This window comes from Lithobates pipiens, unplaced genomic scaffold (genome assembly GCF_037356315.1).
Source record: "Lithobates pipiens isolate NorthernLeopardFrog02 unplaced genomic scaffold, aLitPip1_a1.2 Scaffold_16, whole genome shotgun sequence".
Classification (NCBI taxonomy): Eukaryota; Metazoa; Chordata; class Amphibia; order Anura; family Ranidae; genus Lithobates; species Lithobates pipiens.
Window position 1 is genome coordinate 551,111,990 of NW_027507748.1, and position 9,295 is coordinate 551,121,284.

At 44.8% G+C, this 9,295-nt stretch overlaps 1 long non-coding RNA gene across 1 annotated transcript; it reads left to right on the forward strand.

Moving 5' to 3' along the window:
• Nucleotides 1-4,625: 4,625 nt before the first annotated feature.
• LOC143984449 (uncharacterized) lies at nucleotides 4,626-6,919 on the forward strand. Its single transcript, XR_013274866.1, has 3 exons — nucleotides 4,626-4,741; nucleotides 6,454-6,504; nucleotides 6,618-6,919. It is a non-coding gene; the product is annotated as an uncharacterized LOC143984449 (long non-coding RNA).
• Nucleotides 6,920-9,295: the final 2,376 nt, after the last annotated feature.

Consider the following 9,295-nt stretch of genomic DNA (forward strand, 5'->3'; position numbering starts at 1 on the left):
TTTTGTTTTTTTAAAGCAACAGTGTAAAAATGATAATAAATAAATAAGAAGATTCCACGAGTGTGTGCAATTTTAAAGCATAACATACTAGATATCTATTTACTCTGCATAACATCATCTTTCACAATATGCAAAAAAAATAAAATGGGCTAACTTTACTGTTTCGTTTTTCTTTTTAATTCAGTGAAGTGTATTTTTTCCAAATAAATTGCGTTTGAAAGACCGCTGCGCAAATACCATGTGACATGAAATATTGCAATGACCGCCATGTTATCCTCTAGGGTCTTTGCTAAAAAAAAATTATGTATAATGTTTGGGGTAATTTTATAGCAAAAAATACTGATTTTAACTTGTAAGCAACAAGTGTCAGAAATAGGCTTAGGCCGCGTACACACGCGGGGACTGTTCGCCCAACTTTGTCCGTCAAACAGTTTCAGCAAACAGTCCGCTCAAAATTAGCATGGACGGACATGGCCACACACGACGAACGAACAGTTTGATGAAACCGTGCGCGATGACGTGAACGGCACGTACGACGGGACGAAAAATACGACGTCCTATACACTGCATTATAACTTTCGGCGTGTAAATCCTTTCTGAGCATGCGCGGAACTTAGTTTGACGAACAAGCCTACACACGAGGGGACTGTTCGCTGAAACAAAGTTTCAGCGGACAGTTTTTCGGAAATTCCGAAAAACCTTGTTCAGCGGACTGTTCGCTGAAACTGTCCGCTGAAAGCCCACACACGAGCGGACTGTCCACCGAAACACTGTTCAGCGGACAAAGTTGGGCGAACAGTCCGCCCGTGTGTACGCGGCCTTAGTCTTGAAGTGGTTAAAGTCCCTCACATATGAAATGATTGCTGCTGTGTTGGAGCTGATCACAATTACTAAAGCTTCCCTGCTAGCTGATTAAGCCACCATTTATGTAAGATAATTGGTCTGTATTTTGGGTACAAATCTGTGTGTACTAAAACCATCTGTTTTCCTGTTTGCTGCCCTTTCCATTTTGTACAGCGTATTAGGTTAAGCACAGTCATATTTATTTTATTCAAAGGTAAGCTTGCTCTCAGTTTAATTAGTCCTTACAGCAGTGATACCCAGGGAATGGAATTGGTGTCACACCCTAGCTTCAGAATGACCTTTTTAATATTGTATGTGCCAGCCTGTCTACCAGGGACGTGCAGTCAGGGGAGGCAGGTGAGGCAAAACCTCACCTGCCATGAATAGAAAAAAAAACAAAAAAAAAACAAACAAACCAATCAAGCTTTGAGGGTCGTAGCTCAACGACTTGGGGTCACAGAGACTCTCACTTCTTGTCAGAAGCTCTGAGCTTAATGGACAGCTTGGAGCCTTGGACCAATGGTAAAGCACTATTGGAACAAGCTGTCTCATAAAAATGTTGCAGTGGAGGCACGCCTCTCACTGCAGTGTCATATAAGTGTCAAATACTGCAGCTGCTGACTTTTAAAATCGTGACACTTACCTGTCCAGCGCGCCCGCGATGTCGGCACCCGAAGCCGATCTCTAGATCGTCTGTCGTGTGCTGCCGCCGCCATCTTGGGTATGGGAATCAGGAAATGGAGCCTTTCGGCTTCATTTCCCGGTTCCCTACTGCGCATGCGCGAATCGCGCTGCGCAATAAGGACGGTCCCTGCTGCCTCTGGGATCTGTGTGTTTCCCAGCAGGCAGCAGGGCACTTGCGGAAAGGGGCGTAATCTACGCCCCTTTCCGCAGAGAGCTATCCCGGAAGTGGGTGCAGAATACCTGTACTGTACAGGTATCTGCACCCCCCTCCCCCCTGAAAGGTGCCAATTGTGGCGCCGGAGGGGGGGAGGGTTCCGATGAGCGGAGGTCCACTTTAGGGTGGACCTCCGCTTTAAGAAGGAAAATGAGCTGCTGAAAAGGTACTGTTTTAATCAAGCTAAATCATATATTGATATTCTATGTTATAACATAATAATTTATTATTTATCTATTTACTGTGAAATTACTGGTTTGAAGTTATAACTTCAAACTTCAGTAATTTGTCCGTTAAGCCACGTGCTTGAGTACAAGTTTTGAAAATCTAGTAAATTATCTTAAAAACAATTATATAATAATTATTTGTATATTACTTATGGTAATTAACCACTTGCCAACCAGGCCAATTCTGACACTTCTTTCCTACATGTAAAAATCATAATAAGCCAGTTTTCACCTATCATGTCCTGCTTTTATATGGGTATTTAATCCTTACCAGCTGCAGTCTTGAAGAATACATAGACATGTGTCTGTTTTTGGTGATTATTTTACACAGTGGTCTCATTTCAAACTATTGTTTGCTTTTATCTGATTGAAGTCCAAAGACAAATTTTCTAACTATACCCACTACTACTTTTATAAGGAAATAGACTGTAACAGACAGGTAATTGACTGCTCTGCTGCTGTTATGCAGCCAGTAGGGGGCACTAAATCATTTGCTATTGATGTTCTGCATTAACAACGGCTAGCATCATGTTCCATGTTAGATATTTATAAATTTTGGAGCTAGCGGAAGAGTTTTGCAGGGCAACTGTATATTAAGCATAGTATAGTAAATAACAACTAAGGTCGCTTTCACACTGCCGCACTACGGTTTTATGCAGTTTTTGTGCGGGTTACCCATGGTTTACCATAGACCTCTGTTTTGTCCTGCATTTTAGAGTGTTTTCTAAAAGTGCACCCAAAAGTCCTGAGTGCTGCATCTTTAGTGCTCTTTCAGAAAAGGGTTAGGGTGTTAATACTACAACTACTACTCCCAATAATAATAATAAATTATTAAATAATTGTAAAATAAATACACAAATAAATCAAAATAATCATAAATAATTAAAAAATAAATACAATAAATTAATAGTATGTAATAATAAATAAATAATTCATAACCTTAACCCCTAACCCTTGAAACAATAAAAAATATAATAATAATAAATAACTAGACACTCTAACCCTAACACAAAATAAATAAATAAATTATTATGATTGTTGTTTTTATTATTATTAATAATAGTTTTGCTTTTAGGTGTTTATTATTATTATTAAATAATAATAATTTATAAATTTTTTGTTCGGGTTTGGGTGTTTATTATGATGATTATTATTAACAACAATAATTTATTTAATATATTTTGTTAAGGTTATTGATGTTATTCAGTCGTTTGGTCATGTCCGACTCTTTGCGACCTCATGGACCATAGCGCTCCAGGCTTCTCTGTCCTCCGCTGCCGGAGCTCGCTTAACTTTATGTTCATTGTTTTGATGATGCTATCCATCCATCTTATTTTCACCCTCTTCTTTTTTTTTCCTTCCATGTTTCCCAGCCGCAGGGTCTTTCCCAATGAGTCCTCTCTTCGCATTAGGTGTCCAAAGTATTTGAGTTTCAGCTTCAGGATCTGTTCTTCTAGTGAATATTCAGGGTTGATTTCCTTCAGGATTGGCTGGTTTGTCCTTCTTGCCATCCAAGGGTCTTTCAAGAGTCTTCTCCAACACCATAGTTCAAAAGCATAAATTCTTCGACGTTCAACCTTCCTTATAGCCCTACATTCACAGCCATGTGTTACTACTGGGAATACCATAGCTTTGACTATACAACACTTTATCGATGGGGTGATGTCTCTGCTTTTTCTAATGTCTAGTTTTGCCGTTGCTTTCCTCTCAAGAAGCAAGCGCCTCTTAATTTCATGGCTACAGTCACCATCTGTCATGATCTTGGAGCCTAAGAAGATAAAATCTTTCACCGTTTCAATTTCTTCTCCTTCTGTTTGCCAAAGGGTTAATTATTATTTATTCATGCATTATTATATATTATTAATTTATTTTATGTATTTATTTATGATGATTTTTATTTATTTACATTTTTTCATTTGAGCAGAAAAATGCGCAACAAAATGCGGGCAAAAAGGGCAAATGCTGTGTCTCCATTAATTTCAATAGAAAACACAAAAAAACTACAAAAAAAGCTCCAGAACTTTTTTGAGTTTCAGGCGTTTGGCTTCAAGCGACTTGGTGTGGAGATGTGATCCATCTCTATAGAGAATAATTGATTTTTTTTTTCTCCTCCAGCCTTTTGGAACTTCCTGCTTCAAGTTACAAAACGCTGAAGTGTGAATTGGGGCCTTAAAGATATTTTAAAGGGAACCTTTAGAAAAATGAAAGATGCTGACTTCTTGTGAAAATAGTAGTTATCTGGGTGTCTTGCAAAATCAATGTCTTCAATGTTTTTCTGTCCAGGAACAGAAATACAAATAAATAGCTCTTTCACTTAAAGTGGAGCTCCACCCTCTTTTTCAAGTCCCCTGCATCCCCTTCTTCTCTGGCCCCTTAAACACATTTGGAATATAATTTTTTTTTTTTTTTTAAACTCACATTGTTATCTTTAAAAGTTATCTTGCTTCCTGTTTCCGGCCGCGGCCTGAACACTTCTTCCCCCGTCCTCTATGCCTCCTGGGAGATGTTTTTTATCAATCCCAGAAGGCACTAGGGGCCGCTGGGCTGTAGTATCGCGTGATTTCCGAACCGGAAATGACGCAATACAAGGCGGCGCCGGCCGGCGCCATTTTAAATAAGGGCAACGTTGCCTTTGTTGCCAGTGTTCATATAGCAGCAGTAGAAGAAGCAGCAGCAGCAGCAGCAGCAGCAGAAGAAGAAGAATCATCATCATCAGCCTCCTCCTCGCAGAGAACAAACGCCTGGAGGATAAAGAAAGCAGCTACTGCTCATCGTAAGTACATGTGTGCTGTGTGCTATGTGCTGGGAAGGGAAGGGGAGGGAACGTTTAATTTGCTTTGCTGGTGAGGTGTTTTTTTGTTTTTTTTGTCTGTGCTGTGCCATGTGGTGAGGAGGGGACATGTGATGAGAGGTGAGATGTTTGCTTTTTTTCATGGAGATCTGTTATGTGGAGAAGGGTTTGCTTTTTTTCATGGAGATCTGTTATGTGGAGAAGGGTTTGCTTTTTTTCACGGAGATCTGTTATGTGGAGAGAGGATTGCTTTTGAGATCTGCTGGGGGGGGGGGGGGAGACGGGAGACATGTGCTGTGGGGGGTGGGGAGGCTGTGTGTGTGTGTGTGTGTGTGTGTGTGTGTGTTGGGACATGTGATGGGAGGTGTGTGTGTTGGGACATGTGATGGGAGGTGTGTGTGTGTGTGTGTGTGTGTTGGGACATGTGATGGGAGGTGTGTGTGTGTGTGTGTGTGTGTGTGTGTGTGTGTGTGTGTTGGGACATGTGATGGGAGGTGTGTGTGTGTGTTGGGACATGTGATGGGAGGTGTGTGTGTGTGTGTGTTGGGACATGTGATGGGAGGTGTGTGTGTGTGTGTGTGTGTGTTGGGACATGTGATGGGAGGTGTGTGTGTGTGTGTGTTGGGACATGTGATGGGAGGTGTGTGTGTGTGTTGGGACATGTGATGGGAGGTGTGTGTGTGTGTGTGTGTGTGTGTGTGTTGGGACATGTGATGGGAGGTGTGTGTGTGTGTGTGTGTTGGGACATGTGATGGGAGGTGTGTGTGTGTTGGGACATGTGATGGGAGGTGTGTGTGTGTGTGTGTGTGTGTGTGTGTGTGTCTGCGCGTGCGCTGTGATGGGAGACGTGTGGTGGGGGGGGGCGTGTGTGTGTGTGTGTGTGTGTGTGTGTGTGTGTTTGTTGGGACATGTGATGGGAGACGTGTGTGTGTGTGTGTGATGGGAGACGTGTGTGTCTGTGTGCGCGCGCTGTGAGGGGTGTGTGTGTGTGTGTGCGCTGTGTGATGGGAGACATGTGCGGTGGGGGGGGGCACGTGTGTGTGTGTGTGTGTGTTTGTTGGGACATGTGATGGGAGACGTGTGTGTGTGTGTGTGTGTGCGCTGTGTGATGGGAGACATGTGCGGTGGGGGGGCACGTGTGTGTGTTTGTTGGGACATGTGATGGGAGACGTGTGTGCGCTGTGTGATGGGAGACATGTGCGGTGGGGGGGGCACGTGTGTGTTTGTTGGGACATGTGATGGGAGACGTGTGTGTGTGTGTGTGTGTGTGTGTGTGTGTGCGCTGTGTGATGGGAGACATGTGCGGTGGGGGGGGCACGTGTGTGTGTTTGTTGGGACATGTGTGGTGGAGGGACGTGTGTGTTGTGATGGGGGGACATGTGCTGTGTTGTGGGACATTTCCTTTGCTGTGATGGGGTACATGGGACATGTGCGATGCTGTGGGGGGGCCATGTGAGATGTGCGGGGGACATGCAAAGTGAGCTGTGGGGGCATTGGGTTTGGGGGGACGTGGGCTGTACTGGGGGACATGGGAGGTGTGGGGGGACGTGTGCTGTGCAGGTTGATTTTATATCTCTATACCCCTCTATTCCCACGTCACCCTCACCTGCCCCCTTCTTTTCAACTTGCCCACTACCCCTTATCATAGAATGAAGAAATATAGTCATTAAATATATTTATTTATTTTCTTGCAGAAGCTGTAGGACTGTAGAAATTCATATTTACTTGGTCTACGCCATTTACAGGTAAGCAATGAACAAAATAATGCAAGTTATTAACAAATGTGTAGATTTATTATTTTTTTTTTTTTTTTTTAAATGTCTAATTTATTTTTTGTTTTATTGTTTTAAATCTCTAGGTTGAAGATCGAATTGATTTTGTGACTTTTGAAACCAAAAAATTAAGACATATAGTACGAAAAGGTTCCCTACTCTAAGCTCAATAATATTTTTAAAGTGTCTCCCCCTCTGTGTCTCCCCCTCTGTGTCTCTCGCGCCTCTCTCTCTCGCGCCTCTCTCTCTCGCGCCTCTCGCGCCTCTCTCGCGCCTCTCTCTCTCGCGCCTCTCTCTCTCGCGCCTCTCTCTCTCGCGCCTCTCTCGCTCGCGCCTCTCTCGCTCGCGCCTCTCTCGCTCGCGCCTCTCTCTCTCGCGCCCCTCTCTCTCTCGCGCGCCCCTCTCTCTCTCTCTCTCTCTCTCTCTCTCGCGCGCCTCTCTCTCTCTCGCGCGCCCCTCTCTCTCTCTCTCTCTCTCTCTCTCTCTCGCGCGCCTCTCTCTCTCTCTCTCTCGCGCCTCTCTCTCTCTCGCGCGCCTCTCTCTCTCGCGCGCCTCTCTCTCTCTCTCTCGCGCGCCTCTCTCTCTCGCGCGCGCGCCTCTCTCTCTCGCGCGCGCGCCTCCCTCTCTCTCTCGCGCGCCTCTCTCTCTCTCTCGCGCGCCTCTCTCTCTCTCGCGCGCCTCTCTCTCTCTCGCGCGCCTCTCGCGCCTCTCTCTCTCGCGCCTCTCTCTCTCGCGCCTCTCTCTCTCGCGCCTTTCTCTCTCTCTCGCGCCTTTCTCTCTCTCTCGCGCCTTTCTCTCTCTCTCTCGCGCCTTTCTCTCTCTCTCTCGCGCCTTTCTCTCTCTCTCTCGCGCCTTTCTCTCTCTCTCTCGCGCCTTTCTCTCTCTCTCTTGCGCCTTTCTCTCTCTCTCTCTCTCTCTCGCGCCTTTCTCTCTCTCTCTCGCGCCTTTCTCTCTCTCTCTCGCGCCTTTCTCTCTCTCTCTCTCGCGCCTTTCTCTCTCTCTCTCGCGCCTTTCTCTCTCTCTCTCGCGCCTTTCTCTCTCTCTCTCGCGCCTTTCTCTCGCCTCTCTCTCGCCTCTCTCTCGCGTCTCTCTCTCGCGTCTCTCTCTCGCCTCTCTCTCGCGTCTCTCTCTCGCGTCTCTCTCTCGCCTCTCTCTCGCGTCTCTCTCTCGCCTTTCTCTCGCGTCTCTCTCTCTCGCCTTTCTCTCTCTCTCTCTCTCGCCTCTCTCTCGCCTCTCTCTCGCGTCTCTCTCTCGCCTTTCTCTCGCGTCTCTCTCTCTCGCCTTTCTCTCTCTCTCTCTCTCGCCTTTCTCTCTCTCTCTCTCTCTCTCTCTCGCCTTTCTCTCTCTCTCTCGCCTTTCTCTCTCTCTCTCTCTCTCGCCTTTCTCTCTCTCTCTCTCTCTCGCCTTTCTCTCTCTCTCTCTCTCTCTCTCGCCTCTCTCTCTCTCGCCTTTCTCTCTCTCTCGCCTTTCTCTCTCTCTCGCCTCTCTCTCTCTCTCTCGCCTCTCTCTCTCTCTCTCGCCTTTCTCTCTCTCTCGCCTTTCTCTCTCTCTCGCCTTTCTCTCTCTCTCGCCTTTCTCTCTCTCTCTCGCCTTTCTCTCTCTCTCGCCTTTCTCTCTCTCTCTCTCTCTCGCCTTTCTCTCTCTCTCTCTCTCTCGCCTTTCTCTCTCTCTCTCTCTCGCCTCTCTCTCTCTCTCTCTCGCCTCTCTCTCTCTCTCTCGCCTCTCTCTCTCTCTCTCGCCTTTCTCTCTCTCTCGCCTTTCTCTCTCTCTCTCTCGCCTTTCTCTCTCTCTCTCGCGCCTTTCTCTCTCTCTCTTGCGCCTTTCTCGCGCCTTTCTCTCTCTCGCGCCTTTCTCTCTCTCGCCGCCTTCCCCTCTTCTGTAATTATAAAAAGGCTTTTTACAAATATTGTTTTTTATTCTGTACATTTAATTGCATATTTAATAAATTTAACATACAAATAAAATTCTATATTCTCATACATTTATGTGGTCGTTTTTTTTTTTTTTTTTAATGGTTATAGGTCAGATTATATCTAAGGTCTGTATCTCACACTCATGTTACTATAAGAATATATACATTTATTATTTCTATATCACACAAGAAAGCAAACCAAAATCTCTTGAGAGTGGAGATATATTTTTTGGTGTAAATACATTAGTCTTTGTTGTGCACCTGGTGACACTATTTATGGCAGAAGTGTGTGGCGACAACTGATGAATAATTAAAATTTATTAAGAAACATTTAAATAAAAAGTGTGTTTGAAAATTTATATATTTTTTTTTTTATTTTTTTTTTTGTGGTGGTTATTGACAGATGCTCTATTCACTTTATTTATCAAAATAATGAAACTAGTTAGATCTAAAAACGTTAATCTTTTATTTCCCCCAATTACACTGACATATAATCTCTCTCGCCTTCTTCCCCTCTGTAATTATAAAAAGGCTTTTTACAAATATTGTTTTTTTTTTTTTTTTTTTATTCTGTACATTTAATTGCATATTTAATAAATTTTAAAGATGCCTAACCGGTTCCCGACCAGCGTACGTCTGCAGAATGGCATGAGCAGGCAAATGTGTGTAACTACGTCCCTTTAAATTTGCCGCCCTGCCATCGCGAGCGCGGTGGTGTGCTGGCCGGGACCCCTACGAGTCCGGTTGCAGGTCTCGCGGGCATACCTGCGATTGTTTCACGGGGCGGCTGAATGAGGAAATGCCGTTGTAAACAGCATCTCCCCGTTCTGCCTAGCAACTAGTGACACTGAT